Here is a 22,708-nt window from a genome sequence, read left to right on the forward strand (position 1 = left end):
ACACACACACACACACACACACACACACACACACACACACACACACACATATATTTGAGACAGAATCTCACTCTGTCCCCAGGCTGGAGTGCAGCGGCGTTATCTAGGCTCCCTACAACCTCCGTCTCCCAGGTTCAAGCGATTCCCCTGCCTCATCCTCCTGAGTAGCTGAGACTACAGGTGTGTGCCATCATGTCCGTCTAATTTTTTGTATTTTTAGTAGAGATGTGGTTTCACCATGTTGGCCAGGATGGTCTCCATCTCCTGACTTCGTGATATATACTCTTTTCCACTTACCATTTTGTTTGTGAGATTATCCATATTACTGACTGGAGCTGTGGTTAAAACATTAGCATTGGTATATAGTATCCCATTACATGAATGTAATACACTTCATCCATTCTACTGTAGTTTCTATTGTGGACTATTGTGGATAGTTCTGCTATTAACATTCTTCTAACAGTCTTCTAAATGTGTTTGGTAAATGTATGCACACTTTTTTCTTGGGTGGTTTTTGAATTGTTTCATGATTGCTTTGAACTTGTTAGTTTTATATCTATAAATAGCCTATAAGCCACACTAGAGTGTAATGGCTAGGCTATATATAATGTATATATAATATATGTACATATATTCTCATGATAATGCCTAGCAAGTAGAGTTCATAGATTAGAGTAGTTATTCAAGAAATATATACTGATTGGTCATTTAGAAGTTTTAGAGGACATATGCTTGGCTTTCTAAAAAGAAGTTTTAAATTAATCATTCACTGTACATTACAGTATGTAAGTACAAAAAATAGGAAATGTCATTTCAATTAGACATTCTTGTTGAATTAATAACAGCTTATTGGAAAATATTTCATTTGCTCAGCGCTATTGTTTTGCAAAGAGTGTGAGAAAGAAAATCACTCTGTTTCTTATAATGATAAAAGACAGGATACTAATAAATAGCTGAAGTTTCTGGTTACTGTTATACTGAAGGGATTTAAACTTCAGTGAATTACTTGTTAGGATAGAGGTAATAAATTATGTCGGTGTGTATAACTGAAAAACATCTTAGGGCACTATTCTTCTTTTGTTGAGTTATATCCTTAGAGCTATATCATACCATTTACTGTAAAGTAAATTAATGAGTACTAAAATTACATTTTTCTCTTCACATCTAATCAACTTTAGGAATTTCCTTTCTCACTGCTTTTTTGGTGTATCACTGGGGCTATTTACTTTAAATTTTGCAATGAAAAAACTGTTCCAAATAAGCCAAGTCTGATTATTTTCAATCCCAGCGCACTTACTTAAATGCCAATACCATATGGAAAAGTTTGACTCCAAAATGCCAGACTTTTTTTCTTCTCTTTTTTGGTAAAGTGTAGCTCTTGGACAGAAATAAATGACATGGAAATTCAAATTAATGTCATATGGTTTTATAGTTTGTGGTTTGTGTTTGTGGTTTTTAATTCTGAAGAATCAGAATATATAAAAGATTAAAGAGTTTTTCAGCTACTAATCTTAAAATATGCATGTTTACAAACAAATGCCATACACTTTCTAACTTGGTTTATCCTTCTTTAGTTGCTACATGCTTTTGCAAAATACCATGATGTCTTTTACATCCTCCAATTCATTTTTTATGCAGTAAATATTTATTGCATGTTTTCCTTGGAGCAGATATACTCTGAGCACTTCAAGTTTCATAGACCTGCCTCTTCCCTAGAGGAGATCAGGGGCTACTGCAATACCAGACATGTAGACAGACACTTACAAAATGCCATCTCATAGATAGACAAGCAAACAAGGCTAAGAGCAATTGCTTCTGCTTTGGGGAGTCCAGGAAGTTTTACAGCACGGATAAAACTTGAGACTTGAAAGAAATATAGGAATTTGAGCAAAGAGGTGAAAAAAAAGTTTTCTATGCAAGGGAATAGTGTGATACAGAAGCACAGAGCTGAGAAAGGTTTGGCATATTCAAAGAGCAGTGGTGAGTTCCCTTTGCTTAGAACTTAGGGCACATTGGGTAAAGAGGAGAGGGAAGAGCAGGATGAGGTAGGTTACCATTTTCACTACCAGAAACTAAGAGCCTACTGTTCCTCCGGGGTCTCCCCTCTACTTTTTAACTTGAAGTATTGCAATAACCTGGGACTGGTAACCCTTTGTGGAATTGATAGGAGTTGAAGAAAAGGTAGACTTTTGAGCAGCGCAAAGAATAGGGTTGGGTGTTCCAAAATAAACAAAAACCATGCAAAATGGAGAGGTGAGGACCCAACATCTTCTCACAACAAATAGTAGATCAGTTGGCCATTCCTAAAGGAGAGAAGCACAGTTTAAATGGGAACAGTATTTGGAAGGAATCTCCGTTAGAGTACTGCAGAGCACTGCTGATATGGTTTGGCTGTGCCCCTCCCCAAATATCATCTTGAATTGTAATAATCTTCATGTGTCAAGGGTGGGGCCAGTTGGAGATAATTGAAGCATGGGTCGTTACCCCATACTGTTCTCATGATAGTGAGGGACCTCTCACTAGAGCTGATGGTTTTATTAGGGACTTCCCCATTTGTTTTACTCTGCGCTTCTTGCTGACACTATGTGAAGCAGGACCTGTTTGCTTTGCCTTCTGCCATGATTGTAAGTCTCCGGAGGCCTCCTCAGCCACACTGAACTGTGAGTCAGTTAAATCTCTTTCCTTTATAAATTACCCAGTCGCAGGTATTTTTTCATAGCAGCAGCAGTGAGAATGGACTAATACAATGGCGCGTGGCTTTCTTCATCACTTTGTCCATTCAACAACCTGGTGTAAGTATGCTAGAGGGCAACTGGATGGAATAGCAGCTAATGTGGTGAACAACAGGAGCAAGCAACACAATTGTTTTTGATAGGAAGTGTAATACACTGAAAATAAGAAAGTAAAATTTAAAGACACAAATGCAGTGTCCGATAGTTCACAGTTGTTTCAAACAAATGCTTAACGTAAGGGAACAGCATTATGACATTGATAAAAGAAGTGGATGCTTTGTCAGGAAGACCTGGATAAAGGAGAGTGATAGCACTGCTCCACACTCTATCAAGGGATTGCAATTTGTTCTGGATGCCGTCTTTTAAAAGAGACAGTTGCAGAGAAAAGAATGGCCAGAGGAAGGAAACCAATGTAGTGAAAGTCTGAGAACAATATTGCAGGCAAAACAGGTAACAAAACAGGCTATTCACCCTCCAGTTGAGTAAAGGAGACATCACCGTTGCTGAGAGCAACAGGGGAGACAACGATCACTAGATAGAAGTCCAGGGAGGTACGTTTAATTCTGTATTGAGATGATCCTTTTAATGCTTTTCCTTGTGAACAGGAGACTAAACAACATTGAGTACATATGTCTAAGATGACAAGTTCTCTGTGTGACTGGGAGTGTTTCAGCTAAGGGTGGTGCCAACTTGTCAGGGATACCATGAGCTGTCAGAGTTTCAACTTTAACATCGCTAGAAGACATCTGAGAGTGTAAAATTCAGATACTCTTGATATCCTTAAAATATGTATTCATCAGGCAGCCTCAACTTCGTGCACTTAGGAGCTCTGAAGCCAGCAAGCCCTCAGCATGAGGTAAGAACTAGGTGCTGAGAGGTTTTCTTGGAGGTTTTACTGCTGGGAAGTGACATGGTTGCTCAACTGAGAGGCTCCGATAAGAATCACAGCTACCAGGGATCGAGTGCCTGTTTATGCTCGATGCCGGCTGGGCACACTATAGACTCTATCTGGTTTAATCATCACGAAAAACCTGGGTAGTCGGATTGTTTTAATCCCCCCTCTCCTTTGAACACTGAACAATAGAAGTTAAATAACTTGAGTCCAGCTGCAACATTTTCTAGCCGTGTGATCTCAGGAAAGTTACGTAATATCTTTGTCCCAATTCCCTGATTTAAAGGTGTGGATAGCCTCTGCATGCAGTGGTTCACTCCTGTAATCCCAACCCTTTGGGAGGCAGGAGGATCACTGAGGCCAGGAGTTTGAGAGCAGCTTGTGCAACATAGCAAGACCCTGTCTCTAAAAAAAAAAAAAAGGTTATCCAGTATAGTAGTGCATACCTATAGTCCTAGGTACTTGGGGTGCTGAGCTGGGAGGATAACTTGATCCCAGGAGTTTGAGACTAAGTGAGCTATGGTCATGCCATTGCACTCCAGCCTGGGCAACAGAGCAAGACCCTGTCTCTAAAAAAACAAAATTAAAAAAATTAAAAATGCAGATAATAATAACGCCTGCCATGCTGTTTACACTGTTACACCTGGACCCCCTCAGGTGGCAGGGGGTGGAAGGGAATTTGACCACTAACAAAATAAATATTCACAAGTATTAGAATTTTCATTGTTTACAGGGAACATATTTCATTTGGTAGAGAGCCTAATGAGAGCTGCTGATCACTTGCGTAGACATGTTTTTATGTATAAAAACAGCTAACGTAGGTCCACATGGCTGGGATCAAAGCTGTATAATCCTAGAAGTTCCTAATCTGTCTCCTTCCATTTTCACATCTGTAAGATGGGGATGATATTGGTGCCAACATCATGGGGTTGCTGTGAAGATTGAGGTGATACCTGTGAAGAGCATAGGACAGTGCCTGATACACAGTAGTGCACATCAATCTAATGCCATGCTTGGTACTGCTCTGGGAATTTGTATTCTCATGCTTTTGATCCTGCTATTCTCCATATGTTGAGTGTTCCCCCTATTTTTTCCCCAACTTGAATTTCTGTCCATTCTTTAGAATCGTTCTAAGGTGTCAGCTTCTTCGTAAAGCCTTTCCATATCATCCTTTCCACCTTCAGAAAGAACTGATCACTCCATCTTCTATTCTACTTCTGAACCTTGAAAATAATAGTGCAGCACGCTTACATGCAAGTATTCATATACACATCCATGTCCCCTACTGGATCATAAACTCATTCAGAACGAAGAGTATGATTTATTCAACATTGATTTCTTAGAAGCTAGCTCACTGCCTGGCACACAGTGTTCAGTAAATAATTGTTGAACTGTTCTTTTTGAATTGAACAGCAAAGCACTTTATCACTTAAAGTTTTAGAAATGAAATTCAGAGCACATTATCTATTGCAATGTCATGGTACGTGCATACATATATGCATGTGTAGTTTGATTAGTATATGCCTGATTAAAGAAAATAACTACTGTGAGTTGTTCATTTATTTAACTATTTCTGGTAGTTTATAAGAAAGGAATTTCTTCAACTTCCTAGGTAGAAGTGCAAGCCAGGACTTGTGGTGATTCAGTGCCAAAGATCTGTTACTGTTAGCCTGGAAGACTGCATGTCTGCCGGTTCCAGCTGTGCTTTAATAAACAGGAGCTCAAACACTTCATGATGGGAAGTACAGCTGAGGACTCTTTCGAATCCACAAGCTGAACATGCTGAATGCTTTTTCTGGGTCATGTTCATTTTATAAAAACAGCCAATTCCCAGTATTCCCAGAAGAGGAAATGCTGAAGGTCCTAGCTGCCCTGTGGGGTGAGGAGGAAACCAGGACGGAGAGGGGGAGGGGTCCTCACCACCTCCCCTTTCCTTGGCAAGGAAGCCAGCCCAGGCACTCAGCCCAATTGCACGGGTCCCTGTACGGACTTTGGTCTGTGCTTAAGTGCACAAGTTGTTTTATTTCCTTGCCTTTGGTAGTGGCCACGTTGTTCCAGTGACCAGAGCAACATGACAGAAAAGCAGAGAAAACATACCAAGTTCTTGCCAGTTGCTAGGCAGAGAAAAACGCTTTTGGATGTTTGAAGTATACTTCCCATGTTGATTTCCTAATCATGACTTGTTTTCAAAGCCAAACACAATAGCATCGTGAATACTCATCAGCATTTGGTAGGCTTTGCTGCCAACCTAATTAACAGATTCAATTTAAAGGGATGAGAATAAAGGGAATGCCTTTGGTAAAGAAGTAGCTTCATGGGAAATTTGATTTTTTTTCTCTATTTAAGGGTTGTTTCTTTAATTTTTTGATATAATGTAATAAATATTTAATTTCAATGACCATATTTGTCTTAATTTTAACATACGCAGTTTTTAGATTATACTTAACATTGATGCTAATATAGTTGCAGTGGATTTTACCCAAGTTTTCTTTTTAAAAATCTGATGAAATATTGAAAAGGTAATTCTCTTTGGTCTAAATATCAGTATTAGAGCTGTGAGTGTAATGATTTACCGTGCACTGATGAAGCTTAATTTTTCTTATTGTCAGAAATAGAAAGACAACTGTTTGTTCTGGGACACAAAACTCTCATTGTTAAGTGGGGCAGCCAGTGAATCCTGAGGCAGGGACTCAGAGCAGGGGACTTCCTAGGAGGGCTACTGAGTATAGTAGGCTGGAAGGGAACTAAGAAGAGTACTCTTCCCTGCATAGCCAAACACATTTGCAGGGGACAGTTTCAGGGTGATGTTGGGCAAGCCATTGGGCTCGCTGGTTCTAGGGGCAACTGTTTCCCTGTGGGCATGGGGGCTGCTCCATCCATGCAAGTGACCTATGTTCCCCACCAGAGCTATCCAGAGTGATGTCTCTTTAATTCTATTATCAGAACATGTGGTTTGTATCAGGGAACATAGATCTAATTGAAGCTTTAATAAAACTTTATGAATAGGAAGCCACAAATAGTGGTAGAAAGATCTCAGGCCAGCTGTCACTTGGGAGGTGGAAGTTCAAGGTTAACTTCACTTGATTGGCAAAAACGTTTTGAGAGAACAGTTTGTTTTCATAATGTGTCTTTTGGTTGGAGACAGGAAAAATGGGGGAAAGATTAATATGCTTTTCTACTATCTCTTTTGGGATATCAGGTTATATTGATGAAAACGATTTTGTGTGCAAGGCGCAGTGTGTATATATATATTCTTTTAATCTCCACCATAATCCCAGAGAGTAGGCACTCTTATTCTCCAGCTATTATAGATGGGGAACACAGGTGCAAAGAAATGAGAGAGATTCCCAGAATCACCCAGGTCAGAAGTGGCAGAGCTGGGGTTTGAACTGAAGCTGAAGGAGTCTCGTGATGGAGTTCCTGTTCTTGGCCAGTACACTACATTGCCTGCACATGCAGGGAGAGTAGGGCTGCTGCATTCATGCAGGCATCCTGTCTACAGACACCCTGTCTACAGGTGGCTTGTCTACATGCAAGTGACATGCTTGCTTGCTACATGTAAACCTCTTAGCTAGATTGGCCTCTGAGCCCTCTGTAATACTTGCATGGAGATTTATCTCATTGGATTTAAGCCATAGATTTACATTTGCATCACTTCCATCCTATACTGAACTTCTAATGGCAGGAGCTTGATGTTGAGTTGCTGACACCCAGCATGGTGCCTGTCTTTCAGGACCCTTATGGAGTTGAAGAACGCAGAACCAGCAACCTGAGGGGTCAGAGGGTAATGGCAAGGCCAAGAGCTTCAAGTGATCTCTAGGATTCTTTTCGGCTCTTGTCAGTACTAATAGAGATAATGTCCTGTGTTGAGATTTAGAATTCACTAAAACCAAACTTAAAGATGTTTTTAAAAAGTTCACTACTTTCCTTTGTATTTATTTGCTCCTTTTAAAAATCATTGTTTTCATTTTTTTCTGGAGGTATATAAAGCCAGTCAACTCTTTTTAAAGTTACGCTAGCAGGGAATTTGGCTATCAATGCAAAATAAATCAACTCAGAGCCACTATAGGCACCAAAAGCTTAATTCTTTTTCTTTGCCCTGTATGAGCATCTTTAGAATAATTCTTACTTCTCTCCAATCTGCTGGATTTCTGCACAGGTCCTGGGGTTGTCTTTCTATGGGGACAGTGATGTGCCTTGGGGGCAAAATTTCAGTTACCAAGTGTATCCAGCATGAAGTCACAGCTGGCATTGAAAGGCATCCACCATTCCTCTCCGGGTACATTTCAGATTCATCTCCTGCCTTGCTCTCCCATATCACCATCACCTGTGCTGGACTGTTCTTCTGTCCTCACACAGATCTGATAGCTTCTGCCTCTGGATTTGGCCTCAAATGGTTCCCTTTGCTAGAAGTGCCTTTTCTCCTGCAACCTCGCCTTCCTGCTGAAGCCCTTCTCAGTCTGTGATGCTCACACTCCACCTTCTCTAAGTATTTGTCTAGGATGCCCCCACTTCCATTTAATTTCTCCCTTCCCTGTGCTCTGTTAATTCCCATTTCTAGACTGTCACTTGCCAAGACCAGCCACACATCAGGTATTTGTGAATGTGTCTGTCTTCCTTAGGAATTCCAGAAGCCAGGGAGTGTGTATTAACACACATGCAGACACACACGGTATCTTTGCCGTCCCCAGAGGTAGACTAGCAGGTATGCAAAAATAGTTTTTCAATGTGAATAACCCCTTCTTTCCTTTTTATTCCCTCACAAAATGAATTCTGCATGCTGATACCATAGAAAATATCTGAACACCTCTACCTTCTAGTCATGGACTTCTGGATTGCCTCTCTTCCTGTTCTTTTAATTTTTAAAATATGCCAGAGCCCACAGATACCTTATTGTCTGCCTCTGCTAAATTCTATTCCCTCTCTCTGACGTGGAACCAGGCTTAGAACAGTAGGACTGATGATGACAAGAAGTTAGGAGTGACTGCACCCTATGGCTGAAGCTCTGCTGAAACCTTTATGAATGGACTTTGAAGCCAATTTTGCTAACCAAGGTCCCTATTGCTCCCTGAGTCAGCTGAGCTCTGCCATGTGCCTGGCAGAATGCATCCATCACTTTACCAAGTTTCCTTACAGTTTTCATCAGAGATGAATGAAAGTGCCATTGTTCACAGAGAAGCAAGGCATCCACTGAGGTCCTAAAACTCAAAGTCCCATGGCTGAGCCCCGATGGAAGTTCAGGTTTACCTAACTCTTCTCTTTCATAATAGAAAACTGGCTTCTGACTGCCCGAAATGGACACAGGAGACTTTTCCCATCTTCTTTGCTTCTCAGGGCTGGTGCCCATGGCTTGCTTTCACTTTGCAGGCCCCCAACCTACCTGTGGTCTTGGATGTAAGTTAGGGGCCTCCTCCTTGAGCAGCTCATCCTTTTGTGAGAAACTTGGGAAGCCCCCGGAAGCTTGACAGGTCATGTGCACATGACAAGAAGGTGGTAGGGAAGGTGACAAGATGGAGAAAGGCTGTGCCCCAACCCAAGGGCTGTGAGACTCAGCTCCAGGCAACTATTGCCAAGAAGTGGCATGGCCCAGGGATCCTAGAACACCTGCTTTTCCAGAATAGGTTGGAATTCTGCATTTTCATCAGAGCTTTCTAAAGCTTTTAAAAAGCAAATCAAGCATGTGTCTGGGCCAGATTCATAGACCACTGTTTTGTGACCTCTGCCTTGGGACTGGAGTCCCTGCTGTCACTTTGCTCATTGTGCCTGCCTGTCCTAGAGCCATGTGAGTGTATGACCTCCAGTTTAGGAGAAGGAGAGAAAAATTAATGCGGTATGGATGTGAAAAAAGACAGTAAAAGAAAGTTAATATTTGATAGAAAATGGTGATGCTAAAATAAGTAGAAAAAGTTCCAATTTTACATTTAAATACAAAAGACATTCTAATTTAGTGGCTAGAAAGAATGCTAGATTTCTTAGAATTTTTTTTTTCAAATTAAATAGTTCTTTTTTTCTACCTAAATTTTGCTTAAGAATGGTTTTAAATGTATTTTTAAAACTTCTAAATCTTAGCTATTCTAAGAATTTAAAATTTTCAGATGTGTTTAAATGAAATATTAGATTACTAAAGAATAATAATATTTATCTTCTCAGCATTGAATGAATGACTAGCATTTTTGTTTGCTCTACTCTGATAAGGATTTGAACTGTTTAGCCAAATTAGCACAGATTATACATATGTAGTGTTGTTTTAATAATGTTTCTCCATAGTTATGCAAAACTATTGATGATTTTGCCATTTTAAGTAGAAAGTTTATGACTTTACCTTAGCAATTTAAAGTTGTCTCAGTATTACGTAAAAATAGCTTTGTTATTCTTTAATTATTCAATGTGTTATTGCTAAATTCAGTGACCTTCTGAAGATTCAAAATTATCCTTGAAGCTTGTGGAAGTGTACCTAAACAAACATTTAAAATAACCTGTCTAGAGACACACTTTAAGAAGTATCACATTCTGTAAACAGTTGTCTCCATATTTTTCTAAATATGCAGCTGATAGATCCAAAATGCAGGCATGTTTACAAACAAAATATTTTCCGCTAGATGGACCAATAATTTCTGAGTTTTAAGACTTTGTAAGCTGCCCATCTGTAAAAATGTGAACCTCTGGAGTGAATCTTTTTTTTTTTTTTTTCTGAGACAGTCTTGGTCTGTTGCCCAGGCTGGAATGCAGTGGCACCACCTTGGCTCACTGCAACCTGTTGTCTTGTACCTTAGCCTCCTAAGTAGCTGGGATTATAGGCATGAGCCACCACACCCAGCTAATTTTTGTACTTTTAATAGAAATGGGGTTTCACCGTGTTGCCCAGGCTGGTCTTGAATTCCTGGCCTCAAGCGATCCACCCCTCTTGGCCTCCCAAAGTGCTGGGATTACAAGCGTGAGCCACTGCACCAGGTCTGGAGTGAATCTTATGAGTCCTAGTGTTGCTGGGTATGGCTGATGCTGTCTGTGCCGTAAGTCAGTGGCCCTCAAGCCTGTCTGTGTATTAGAATCACCATGGGAGATTAAAAGAAAAAAAAACCTAGGTCAACTCCAGTGGATTCTGATTTATAGGGTCTTGGATAGGGCCTGGGCATCGTTTTGCCTTTTAAAATGATGCACTTTTTAATAAGTGCTCCCAGGTGGTTTTATTTTTTATTTGTATCATTTTTTTGAGGCTGAGTCTCGCTCTGTCACTCAGACTGGAGTGCAGTGGCACGATCTCAGGAACCCCTCACCTCCCAGGTTCAAGTGATTCTCCCGCCTCAACGAGTAGCTAGGATTATAGGAACCTGCCACCACACCAGGTGATATTTTATAGAACTTTTAGTAGAGATGAGATTTTACCATGTTGGCCAGGGTGATTTCAAACTCCTGACCTCAGGTGATCTGACCACCCTAGTCTCCCAAAGTACTGGGATTACAAGCATGAGCCATGGCACCTGGCCTCTCAGATGTTTTTAATATGCAGCCAGGGATAAGACCCATAATTAGCCTTAGAGGAGAATGGTAGGCATTAGTGATATGGTATCAGTTTCAGCATTAAGCTTACCCACCTAAGATTCCTAGTAGCCTACCTAGATCATGCCACTGGGCCCCTGTGCCATCCACTTTATTTGAGAGCCTCCCAGAACTCACAGTTTTATACACATAATGCCATGGAGGGATTCTGATCTAACCCCAATTTGTGTGTGTCTGTGAGTTTTCCTTAATCATAGTAATATTTATGGAGGCACTGGGCTATATGCTTGATTTTAGAATTATATTTAATTCTCCCCCAAATCCCATCAACTAGCTATTTACTCCTATTAGGAGAAAATGAAAGAGCAGAAAAAGAAGGAAAGAATACACCCAATCTCACACAACTAGTAAGTGGTAGAATTTAAACCCAAGCAGTCAGACTCCAGAGTTCATATGCTTCATCTTCATGCATGGAGGTTCAAATAAAACACTCGTGGGCAAGGCAGAGAGCAAAAATGAGTGCATTAGTTTGTTCTCACATTGCTATAGGGATATACCCAAGACTGGGTAATTTATAAGGGAAAGAAGTTTAATTGACTCAAAGTTCAGCATGGCAATGGAGGCCTCAGGAAACTTACAATCATGGCAGAAGGCAAAGGCGGAGCAAGCACCTTCTTCACAAGGTGACAGGAAGAAGTGGTCAGTGAAGTGGGAAGAGCCGGATATAAAATCATTAGATCTCATGAGAATTCACTCACTATCATGAGAACAGCATGGGGGAAACCACCTCCATGATTCAATTACCTCCATCTGGTCTCTTCATTGATACGTGGGGATCATGGGGATTATGGGAAGTACAATTCAAGATGTGATTTGGGTGGTGACACACAGCCTAACCATATCAATAAGCAAAGCTGCTCAGGGGTAAACATTAGGAAGTGGTGGGGACTGAGGAACACAGAAGGCCACTGGCACTCAGCTTTAGCCAATTGGTGTCAGCCACGAATGTGGCCCCAGTACAGCCAGGATATTTGATGTTTTAAGAAATAACCTAGTAAAACTATATGTTTAAACAGGAATCCTCAATTTTTAAATCATAGAAGTCATTTGACATTTATTACAAACTATACTATCTTCATTGTTTTTCATCCTTGTTAAGGTGAGCCCTAGTCAAGACAGAGGTACTGGAAAGATAGCCCAAGCAATGCAGCAAGTGCTGAAGAGGGAGCGAGTAGATTCCCTCAGTGAAGGACTCTGTTCTTTCCCATGGACAGTCCTGTGTTGGCTTCACTTGCTGCTTGTCTGGTATACACTGCTCTTCTGCGAAGCCAAAGCTGAGCTACAGTGCTGGAATGCAATATTGATCTGAAGGTTCAATCAAGGACATCTGCTCACTTTCTTGCAAGGATATGGGTAGTATGATGTCATACACTAACCAGTTGTTAAGATACAACCCCCTAATCAACTTAACATCCTGGTTTTGCTCTATTTTCATGGATAAATGTCTAATTTGTATGTGTTAATTAGTCTCAGCTGAGAAGTGTAATTAACATTTCTTTAGTATTTACTCATTCAACAAGCTTTTAAGCTCAGAAGCATTTAAGAACTTAGAGAAATAGAGCGTTTTATAATTCCTTGGGATATTGTTTAAAATCTGACTTGATCAGATATTGAGCCTTTTTAAAAATTTGAGACTAAGGAATGTTAATTACAAGTGATTTTTAAGACATAGATTTCTCCTTTAATGTTCTAATATAGCATACATTGGTTTAGGCATTCTTAAAACAGTGCAATGTCTTGCAAGAAACATCATTGTCAGTGGCAGTATAACTGTAGGATCTGAATATTGACACTGACTTAGAAGCAGCCAAAAGCTTAATTTATACAGCCTCTATAGCAACGGTTCAAATTCCTTTAGTTTGAGTTATTCATCTGAAGATAATAGGAGCTGTCTTCGATAGAGGAATCAAACTTTGTTCTTTTAGAGGGTATGAGGGGTCATAACTAGTACCCAACAAAAACAGGGAAAATGTAGTTAGCAACTTTTAAGGAAAAACTTCAGCTGAACATATTTCAATGGGAAATTCTAAGATTATTAGAAATTGCAGTTTTTACTTAAAAATAGATATTTGAAGATTATGAACTGTTTATTTTAGAACTTGAACCACTTGAAACTATCCTTGGCTTATGTTTGTAAGCAGATTTCAAAATGTTCTGATTTTTTAAATGATGAAGAAACAGTTATTTTAAATGGTTTTAGATTTAGATGTATTTATAGATGATATACTATTATCTAATAATTCTGTGTGTTTCTTTTACATACGGTTTTCTCAAGTTAAAACCTTGCTTCAACTATATCTTCTGACTATACTCACGGGATGTTTTATTAAACTGTTTCTTTTCCAGACAATAGCATCCATTTGGAATCATGATGATTGAAGACGAAATGTCAAATTTGTAGTTGTCATTCTAGTTTCTTTGAAAGAATACTACATCTTACAATTACTTTTAAAAATTTTACAATATTACTATTACTTCAGTGTTTCTTTCTTTCTTTCTTTTTTTTTTTTTTGAGACAGGGTCTCATTCTAGTCACACTCTACTGACTGGAGTACAGTGATATGCTCTCAGCTCACAGCAACCTCTGCCTCCCAGGCTCAAGCAATTCTCCTGCCTCAGCCTCCTAAGTAGCTGGGATTATGGGCACCTGCTGCTACTGCCTGGCTAATTTTTGTATTTTTAGTAGAGATGGGGTTTCACCATGTTGACCAGGCTGGTATCGAACTCTTGACCTCAAATGATCTACCTGCCTCAGCCTCCCAAAGTGCCAGGATTACAGGTGTGAGCCACAGTACCTAACCTTACCTAGTACTTCAGTCCATTAACTATTTATTGAGCATTTTTTTCCAGAGCCAATCACTGTGGGATACCTGCCAAATATAAATATCGAATGCCAAATAAGCATTTTATCCAATACGTTCTACTGGCAGCCTAATTAGGAAGAAAATATATGAGCCAAAGGATTGGAAGAAATCTTCATAGAGAAAGTCGGCTTTGATCTAGGATTTGAAGGATGGATTGAACGTTTGTGAACAGGCAGATGAAGTTCTCATCATCAATAACACTGATAACTGAAAGGAGAAGTGATTGGAGTCAGTAATTGGAGCAGCTATAGGAAGATAAATAGCTGAGATAATATTTTAAAAAGTAAATTCCACAGGAGTAATACATCCTAATTATATGTAACTTTAAAATGATTATTACTTGTCTACTGTTATCTGGTCCTGGGAGATCCCACTGGTTAAAACATATATCTAATGGAAGCCAGTATATATTTTGTTCTGGACCAAAGTCATAGGCTAAACTTACTCTCAGAAACATGTCCCACTGGTCATCAGCTGATAGGCTGGCTGAGATCACAGCTAACACTTGAGAGGAGACAGCCTATGTTAGTCCAGCCCAAGAGCCATCTTGTTCGCATTTGACAGGCATTTCACACTGACATGGACAGTATAATGAAACCTCAGTTGGAGTCACCTTAATATTGCATTGTTACTATGTATTCTAACTTTGGGGATAGAGAACAGAGGAGAGATTGTTCTTTCAATGATTACACCCTTTGATGTCAACTATTTGGTTTTCTTAAATCTTAAATATCTTCCTTGTACTTGAAGACAATTTTATAGCTGATGATGATTTATTCTCACATAATAGTAAACAATTGTTGGAAAAAGTGTATTCACAAAAGAACAGTGGAGAAAAGAAAGTTATATCCTAAGAATTAAGCATGCCTTATTAAGCATCTATATATTATGTTATGAACCTAGTCCTGTGCTAGATTCCATGGGAGAATCAGAGAAACATATTTGACCTCGTCTTCAAGAATTTTATAAATAATCAGCTTTCCTGACTAAATTTTCAGAATGACTTCACTATGAGGTTCAGGCAATGAGTTAACACATATTTATTGACCTAGTTCTATATGCCAGACAGTATAAAATCCAGGGGAATATGAAATGCTAGAAATATACCTGGAGAGGAGGCAGGGGTTAGATCCTATAAGACATTTTATGCTAAGGAGTTCTATATGGTGTTAATATAATTCAGCACATGTGTATTTCTATTCTAAAAGCAAATTTTAAGCATTTTTAGGAGAGAAATTCTATTTCCTTTTATTCTTTTATCCCCCTTTTCTTTCCTATTTTCTTCCTTTTTCTCTCTTCCACTGTATTGCTCTCTACTTGCCTTTTCCTTTTTAAGACTACTTGGTGTACCTTTATATTCACTGCTCTTCATAAATAATGGTAAATAGTAACTGTTCTATGAATAATGAAAGTATACATTTTAGAGTTATTATAAAGCCACAGAATAGAATCACATGAGTTTTCATAATTACAGGCAATTTTTGTGTGTGATAATAGGATTTTCTTATATGTTTTTATCACTGGTTTCAATTTTTTATTTTCACTAGTATGTTATCACAAACAGCCTATGACATCAATTACTGTTTTGAGGATAATTGATGGGCACTTTAACTTATTTTTAAATTGTCATTTATAGTCCTAAATAAAGCCAGATATATGTACTTGATTATGTAAGCTGTTATTTGAAAATAGTTTTCTTTGCCCAACAGAGAGACAGAATTAGTTCATCCTTTTAGTGTGCTTCATTAATCAAGATACCACACCATCTCAAACTTTATTTTGAAAAAACTATATTTACATTGAAAACTTTCATATTGTCAATGTGAGTGAAAAACTATTGTGTTGTTTCATTAGATATATAAATATTTACTTCATCATTTTTAACTGAAAATATATCTTAATGGATGGTATTTATGGAAAAAACATTGATATGCCCATTGTGTTTATGGCTCCTAATGAGAACGCAATTTGTTTATCCATTCACTGCTTGATAATCACTTAGGTTGTTTCCAGTTTATATGTTATGAATGAAGCTGCCATGAATGTTCCAACATGAGTCTTTGGGTTGACATATGCTTCGATTTTTCTTGGTCAAATTCCAAGGTGTGGGATAGTTGGGTCATATGGCACATGTATGTTTAGCTTTATGAGAAACTATTTTTCAAAGTGGCTGTGCTTGAAATTTAACATTCTCTCCAGCAATGCATAAGGGTTCCAGCTGTTGCTTATCCTCACCAATACTTGGTATTGTCATTATAAATTTATAATTTTAGTTCATGGTATTTAGTTAATAGTTTTCTATTCTAATTTGTATTTTCCTGATAACTGCAGCTCTAAGTACCCTTTTATGTACCAACAGACATTTCTTTATCTCTGTTATGTCCAAGTTTTTATCCATTTGAAAAAATTGGGTAATTTAAAAAAAAATTTTTTGGAGACAGGGTCTTGCTCTGTCACCCATGCCGAACTGCAGTGGCGTGGTCACAGCTCACTGCGCCCTCAACCTCCCAGGTTCAAGTGATCCTTCCATCTCAGCCTCCTGAGTAGCTGAGTAGCTGGGATTACAATCATGCACCACCATGCCTGGCTAATTTTTTTTTCTTTTGTATAGAGGTAGTCTCACTATGTTGCCCAAGTTTGTCGCAAATTCCTGGCTTCAAGTGATCCTTCTGCCGTGGTCTTCCAAAATGCCATGATTATAGGCATGAGCCACCACGCCCAGCCTTAGTATTGATTTGTATGTGTTCTTTATGTATTTGACACAAGGGCCCTTTGTCAGGTATGTGTACTGCAGACATTGCTTCTCAGGCTTTGACTCACCTGTTTATTTCCTTAATTGTATCTTTGATGGGGACAAAAGTCTTCAATTTTGATAAAATATTTTACTTTTTTTTTCTTTTATGGTTAGTATATCTTTTTGTCTTAAAAATATTTGCCTTTCCCAAGATCATGATATATTTTTCTATTATTTCTTTCTAGAAGTTCTCTATTTCCACCTTATACATGTAGGTCTATTGATAAAACTAGCATTAATTTTTCTGTAAGGAGTGAAATAGGAGTTGAGGTTTTGTTTTATTCTCTCCATATGGATAGATAGTTCTGGCAACATAGTGAAAATGGCATTTCCTTCTCTGCTGAATTCAATTGGCATCTTATTAGGTTGATTCAAAAGTAATTGTAGTTTTTGCCATTACTTTTGTTGTCAAAAACTGCAGTTACTTTTGCAACAAGCTAATAGTAAAAAATCAATTAACCCTCATGTTTTGAGTCTGTTTCTCTCTGTTCTGTTTATTAGCTTTAGGGTAGTCCCCCCTTAACTATGAGGGAAACATTCCAAGACCCCCAGCAGATTCCTGAAACTGCAGATACTACTGAACTCAAGATGCTGTTTTCTCCCCCGTTTGTACATACTATGATTGTTTAATTTATAAGTTAGGTACAGTTGGAGACTAATAACAATAACTAAGAAAATAGAACAATTATACTAGGGACAAAGAGAGGCTACTGTATTTGTCAATTTTATCCTTATTCTACTTGTTTTGATTACTGTACCTTTACAACAAGTCTTGAAATCAGGGAATATACATTTTCTAACTTTCCTTTTTTTCCCCAAGACTGTTTTGGTCATTCCTGATCTTTTATATTTCTCTATAAAATTTAGAAACAGCTTGTCAGTTTCTTCAAAAGAATATAGAACTGATATTTTGATGGGGTTTGTGGTGAATCTATAGTCAATTTCCAAAAGCTCAATATTTTTAAGATATCTGTTCTCAGTATTTTGAGATATCTTAATTGATATCAGTTCTCAATATCTTAAAATATATATTGGCTTACAAAATATTTGCTTCTCCCAAGATCATGATATATTTTTCTATCATTTCTTTCTGATATCTTAAAAATACTGAGCTTTTCAATCTAGGAACATGGTAGTGCTCCATTTAGATGCTATTATAAATAATAATATTATTATTTTAAGATTTTTATCATGGTATTTTAAAAAAGTTTTACCTTTTATTTATTTGTTTACCACAAGCTTCAAATGTTTGAATGAAGGAGCAGGACTTACCTTGGGATTGGAGTACTGCTGAGGATCAGGAAACCTTTGCTATATTTTATAGCCTAGTCAAACTGTGAGAAATCTCACTGGGTTTGCAGCTGTGTTGCTGAATTTTCGGATTGCTGGGGAGTTTTCTTAGTGCCATCCTGGCTTCCTATACCTCGGGAGTTCTCTTTCTATCCTGCCACCCTGAACCCTGGAAGGTCTCAGAAGGATGCCTCTAAGCTTCTCTGCCTGGCCTCCAGTTTTTAGTGGGTCCTGACTTATACTTGGGAAAGTTCTGTATGCTCCATGGGGGACCTTTCTTATTACTCCTGCCCTCTCTTCAACATTCAGCATGCCTCAGCACTTGGTGAAGGCTTAGTGGCTGGTGCATGTGAACTTGGCTTGTGTCTAGTACAAGCATATGCAGCCTCTAAAAATTTCTGAATCCAGGTATGTTGACTCATGCCTGTAATCCCAACACTTTGGGAGGCCAAGGCAGGAGGATCGCTTAAGGTGAGGCATTCCAGACCAGCCTGAGCAATATGGTGAGACACTGCCTCTAGAGAAAAACAAAAAATTAGCCAGGTGTGGTGGTGCGTACCTGTAGTACTAACTACTCAGGAGGCTGAGAAGGTGGGAAGGTTTCTTGAGCCCAGGAGTTTGAGGGTGCAGTGAGCCTTGATCACACCATTGTACTCCAATGTGGGCGACAGAGTGAGACTCTGACTTTAAAATAACAAAAAAAAAAAAAATTTTTTTTAAGTTCCTGAAAACTTAGCGGATTTCTCTGTGTTCTGATCTGTGGTGAATTCATACTCCTCCTGCAGCTACTGCAGCAGGTAAGAGAAGAGCCATAGGTCCTTTTTTCACTTTTGAAGGGCTTGACACTTTCTGGAATTTATTTCCTTTAGGTTTCTTTGTATCACTAGCTTTCTGAAAGAGAGTGATTTTGTAACTTATGTAGCTTGTTTTGCTTGTTAGAGTGGGAGCAACTGTCTCTTGCAATTTTCTACATCTCAATTGAAATATATAAGTTCTGGGTAAAACTTTTACAAATATTCACTTAAGGTGCATGGAGGAAAAATCAGAGCCAAACTGAAGGAGATTGAGATACAAAAACCATTCAAAAGATCACCAAGCCCAGGAGCTGGATTTTTGTAAAAATTAGTAAGATAGATAGGCTGCTGGGTAGATTAATAAAGAAGAAAAGAGAGAAGATCCAAATAAACAGAATTAGATACAACAGGATTTTATCTCTGACCTAGAAAAATACAAACAATCATCAGTGACTACTGTGAATACAAACTAGAAAAACTAGAAGAGATGGATACATTCTTGGACACACCCATTATCCCAAGACTGAACTATGAAGAAATTGACTCCCTGAACAGACCAATAATGAGCTCCAAAATTGAATCATAATAGTCAACCAACCAAAAAAGAAAAAAAAAGAGCCCAGAACTAGACAGATTCATAGCCAAATTCTACTAGATGTACAAAGAAGAGCTGGTAGCATTTCTACTGAAACTATTCCAAAAAATTGAGGAGGAGATATTTTTCCACAACTCATTCTATGATACCAGCATCATCCTGACCAAAACCTGGCAGACACACAACAAAAAAAGAAAAATTCAGGCCAATACTTTTGATGAACATCGATGCAAAAATCCTCAACAAAATACTTACAAACTGAATCCAGCAGTACATCAAAAAGCATATCCGCCATGATCAAGTAGGCTTTATCCATGGGATGCAAGATTGGTTCAACGTACGCAAATCAATAAATGTGATTCATCACATAAAACACAACTAAAGACAAAAACCGCATGATTATCTCAATAGATGCAGAAAAGGCTTTTGATAAAATGCAAACCCCTTCATGTTGAAAACTCTCAATAAATTAGATATTGAAGGAACATACCCCAAAATAATAAGAGCCACCTATGACAAACCCACAGCGAACATTATGCTGAGTGTGCAAAAGCTGGAAGTATTTGCCTTGAAAACCGGCCCAAGAATAGGATGCCCTCTCTCACCACTCCTATTCAACATAGTATTGGAAGTACTGGTCAGGGCAATTAGGCAAGAGAAAGAATTAAAGCGCATTTAATTAGCAAGAGAGGAACTCAACGTATTCCTATTTGCAGATGACATGATCCTATATTTATAAAATCTTATTGTCTTAGCCCCAAAGCTCCTGAAGCTGATAAACAATTTTAGCAAAGTCTCAGAGTACAAAATTCACGTGCAAAAATTATTAACATTCTTACATATCAACAACAGGCGAGAGAGCGCCAAATCAGGAATGCAATTCCATTCATAGTTACCATAAAACAAACGAATCTAGATATACAACTAGCCAGGAAGGTGAAAGATCTCTACAATAGGAATTACAAACCACTGCTCAAAGAAATCAGAGATGACACAAACAAATGGAAAAACATTTCATGCTCATGGATAGGAAGAATCAATATTGTTAAAATGGCCATACTGCCTAAAGCAATTTACAAATTCAATGTTACTCCTTTTAAAATACCAATGACATTGTTCACAGAACTAGAAAAAACGATTTTAAAATTTACATGGAACCAAAAACAAGCTTGACTAGCCAAGGTAACACTAAGCAAAAAGAACAAAGCTGGATGCATCACAGTTCCTAACCTCAAATTGTATTGCAGGGCTACATAATCAAAACAGGATGGTACTGGTACAAAAACAGACACACAGAACAATGAAACACAATAAAGAGCCCAGAAATAAGGCTACATATCTATAACCATGTGATCTTTGACAAAGCTGACAAAAACAAGCAATGGGGAAGACCCCCTCTTCAATAAATGGTGCTGGGACAACTGACTAGCCATCTGCAGAAGATTGAAACTAGGCCCCTTCCTTACACCATATACAAAAATTAACTCAAGATGGATTAAAGGCTTAAATGTAAAATCCAAAACTATGGAAGCCTTGGAGGACAACATAGCAATACCATTCTGGATATAGGAATCGACAAATATTTCACAAAGAAGATGCCAAAATCAATCGCAACAAAAGCAAAAACTGACAAAAAGGATCTAATTAAACTTAAGAGTTTCACAGCCAAAGAAATTATCAACAGAGTAAACAGACAACCTACCCAATGGGAGAAAATATTTGTAAACTATGCATCTGGCAAAGGTCTAATATCCAGCATCTATAAGAAACTTACAATAAAAATGAAAAAACACATTAAAAAGTGGGCAAATGACATGAACAGATGCTTTTCAAATGAAGACATACATACAGCCAACAAGTATTTGAAAAAAAGCTCAACATTACTGATCATTAGAGAAATGCAAGTCAAAAACACCATGGAGATACCATCTCACTCCAGTCAGAATGGCTATTACTAAAAAGTCAAAGATAACAGATGCTGTTGTGATTGCAGAGAAAAGAGAACACTTACACACTGTTTGTGGGAGTGCGAATTAGTTCCACCCTTGTGAAAAGCGGTGTGGCAGTTCCTCAAAGAGCTAAAAACAGAACTGCTGTTTAACCCAGCAATCTCATTACTGGGTGTATATCCAAAGAAATATAAAGCATTCTACTGTAAAGATACATGCACATGTATGTTCACTGCAGCACTATTCACAATGGCAAAGACATAGAATCAACCTAAATGACCATCAGTGGTAGACTGGATAAAGAAAATGCGGTACATACATACCACAGAATACTATACAGCCATAAAGAAGGAGATCATATCCTTTTCATGAACACGGATGGAGCTGAAGGCTATTTTCCTTAGCAAACTAATGCAGGAACAGAAAACCAAATACTGCCTGTTCTCACTTTCAAGTAGGAGCTAAATAATGAGAATACAAGGACACAAAGAGGGGAAGAACAGACACTGAGGTCTACTTGAGGTTGGAGGGTGGGAGGAGGGAGGAGAGTAGTAAAAAATAACTATTGGGTACTAGGCTCAGTACCTGGGTGATGAAATATCTGTACAACAAATTATGTAACACGTTTCCTTATGTAACAAACCTGCGTATGAACCCTTGAATGCAAAATAAACATTTTAAAAAAGAAAGTGCATGAATAAAATAATAATTTTATCTTTTTTTTTTTTTTGAGGTGGAGCCTCACTCTGCCAGCTAGGCTGGAATGCAGTGGCATGATCTTGGCCCACTGCAACTTGCATCTCCTGGGTTCAATTGATTCTCATGCCCCAGCCTCCCAAGTAGCTGGGATTAGAGGTGTGTGCCAATACACTTGGCTAATTTTTGTATTTTTAGTAGGGACAATGTTTTGCCATGTTGGCCAGGCTGGTCTCAAACTCCTGACCTCAAGTGATACTCCTGCCTTGGCCTCCCAAAGTGCTGGGATTACAGGTGTGAGCCACTGTGACTGACCGGAAGATACTAATATTCTTAATATGATTGTCCATGTAGTTCTTTGTCCTAATGGAAGCATTCAGTGTACTGTTTATAGTATGTGAACTTATTGGTAATGTTTTTGTAATATGGGAACTTATAAAATTCAGATGATATTCTTAGATTGGTTTTTACATCATCCAAATTCATTTTATTTGCTTTTTAATTCATTTTTTAAGAGCAGCATTTCCTTTAAAAATGTTCTGCAA

The 22,708-nt window shown here is 38.4% G+C and overlaps 1 protein-coding gene across 1 annotated transcript in view; it reads left to right on the forward strand.

The window, feature by feature from the left end:
* PREX2 (phosphatidylinositol-3,4,5-trisphosphate dependent Rac exchange factor 2) overlaps positions 1–22,708 on the forward strand; it is a 286,647-nt gene that overhangs the window by 25,903 nt on the left and 238,036 nt on the right. The gene's annotated exons all lie outside the window — the stretch shown is intronic.

The sequence above is a fragment of the Sapajus apella genome, unplaced genomic scaffold, assembly GCF_009761245.1.
Source record: "Sapajus apella isolate SASKATOON/1434 unplaced genomic scaffold, GSC_monkey_1.0 scaffold35, whole genome shotgun sequence".
NCBI classification, from domain to species: Eukaryota; Metazoa; Chordata; class Mammalia; order Primates; family Cebidae; genus Sapajus; species Sapajus apella.